We start from the raw sequence: 2137 nt of genomic DNA, 5'->3' as shown, positions 1-2137 counted from the left end.
GCATAATATTGAGTTTAGGTTGGTGCCAAATTGGGTGAAAAATGTGGCTTGAAAAATGACCTATTTTCGTCCACACGGTAGAGACACAGGCGTGTGTCTTAGCCGTGTGTCCCCTATAGCTTCTTAAGGGTACAAGTCAGTATGCTCACACAGCTTAGCACATGGGTGCATGGCTTGGCTATGTGACCCAAATCAGTGAGTTACACAAGCACGGACACGGGCTGGGACACGGCCGTGTGTCCCTATTTCGAATGTCCACACAACCTAAGACACGAGAGTGTCTCTTGGCCGTGTGACCCCTGCAGCTTTGAAAATTTTAAATGTTTCTAAAATATTTTTTTAGTTCTCAATTTAATCCTGATTTGTTTCTAATGTGTAATTTGAGCCTCAAGGGCTCGTATAAGGGACAGTATGTATGATTTCGATTAGTTTCTGACATGAATATTTTATGATATGAAATGTTTGAAATTATGTCTGTTTGATTTGTAAACTTCGGTAATGTTCTGTAACCCTGTTCTGACAATGGATATGGGTTAGGGGTGTTACATTCTTAGTTTTCAAGTCAATGAGTTACATAGCCTAGCACACGGCCTAGTACATGGGCGTGTGTGGAAACTTAAAAAGTTACATGGCCTGACACACGGGCATGTGAGGCTACTTAGTGAGTTACACGGGCGAGGACACGGGCTGGGACACGACCTGGGGTGATTTCATACGGCCTGGCCACACGACCATGTGACCCCTGTTTTCCAATTTTTACAAATTTTTCTTAAAACTTCTGTTTGTTTCAAATTAGTCCCGAATTGCCTTGAAGCTATATTTTAAGGCCTTAAAGGTTTGATTTAGGGACAAAATGCCTATGATTGATATGTTTTGAATATCATGTATTTATTTTAATGTTATATAGATAAATGATTTTCAATTGTATGGTAATGCTTCGTAACCCTAATCCATCAACAGAGATGGGTTAGGGGTGTTACATTATATGTGTTGGAATATGGGTTGTTGTTGTTGCGATTAAAATTTCCCATATAAGAAACTGACGCTGGGTTCGATGGGCATTCATTAAAAACATGATCTTCTCCGCAATAAACACATTCTAACTTAGCTGCTTTCATTTCCTACACTACAGCTGGTCTTTTCAGTGTTTTAATCATATTCATTAAAGATGATATATAAGTTGTTAATGTAGTAATTGCATTAAGTTCCATTGCTCAATCAACTCTTCTGCCAGTCCCTACTCTTGTAGTGGGGTATTGATAATCGTTGTTTGCTATCCTCTGATGAATTTCATATGCCTCAGTATATGATTTATCGAGCAAAGTCCCATTGACAGATGCGTCAACCACCATCCTTATATGCACATTCAATCCATTGTAAAACATTTCCATTTGCGTCCAATGTTGAAAACCACGTATTGTGCATTTTCCAATTAACTCTTTGAATCGCTCACATGCTTCATATAATGTTTCATCCTCAGATTGCCCAAAGGATGTAATATCGTTCCTCAATTTTGCGTTCAGTTTGGAAGACTATATCTTAGCAGAAACCATTGACAAATTTCATTCCAAGATGTCATCCTACCTGACGGCAATGGATTTAACCATGCTCTGGCACGATCTCTGACAAGGTTAATGAATTTTGTCCTATGCTAGCCGATAAAATCAAAAAATAAATGTGCCCAGTGTTGGTCGATATAACTGAAAAATGGGTTACCTAGCACTCCTCAACACGTAGTCCTATAACCTTGAACTCTTCCTATCCTATGACATGCCAACTATATCTAACTTTGCTCGAACAATTAATAGGGTAATAATTTCTCAGTTTCATTACATAATTTCATTATCCAAACAATCAATTCTCAAATATAATAACACATCATATAATCATACCGATTCAATTTCACATTTATAACATTATATCATATTTTCATATTTATTCAATTTAGTCCTTATCATTATCAACCGGTCTAAATCAAATCAAATCAACTCATATCATCAAACCATCACTTCATCACACATAAAATATCCTATTACCATTCAATTTAAGGTCAATTCAATAATTATTTCAATTTGCAATTCATCCTATTCAATTTAATCCTCTCCCTTACCTTTTTGTATCGAATTGTAAATAATTA

At 36.7% G+C, this 2137-nt stretch overlaps 1 non-coding gene across 1 annotated transcript; it reads left to right on the top strand.

The window, feature by feature from the left end:
- Nucleotides 1-1407: 1407 nt before the first annotated feature.
- On the top strand, nt 1408-1514 carry LOC121221515 (small nucleolar RNA R71). Its single transcript, XR_005918906.1, has one exon. It is a non-coding gene; the product is annotated as a small nucleolar RNA R71 (small nucleolar RNA).
- Nucleotides 1515-2137: the final 623 nt, after the last annotated feature.

Source organism: Gossypium hirsutum, chromosome D09, assembly GCF_007990345.1.
Source record: "Gossypium hirsutum isolate 1008001.06 chromosome D09, Gossypium_hirsutum_v2.1, whole genome shotgun sequence".
In the NCBI taxonomy this organism is placed as follows: Eukaryota; Viridiplantae; Streptophyta; class Magnoliopsida; order Malvales; family Malvaceae; genus Gossypium; species Gossypium hirsutum.
The sequence above is the reverse complement of the archived record's forward strand: the minus strand, read 5'-3'. Positions and strand labels throughout refer to the sequence as shown.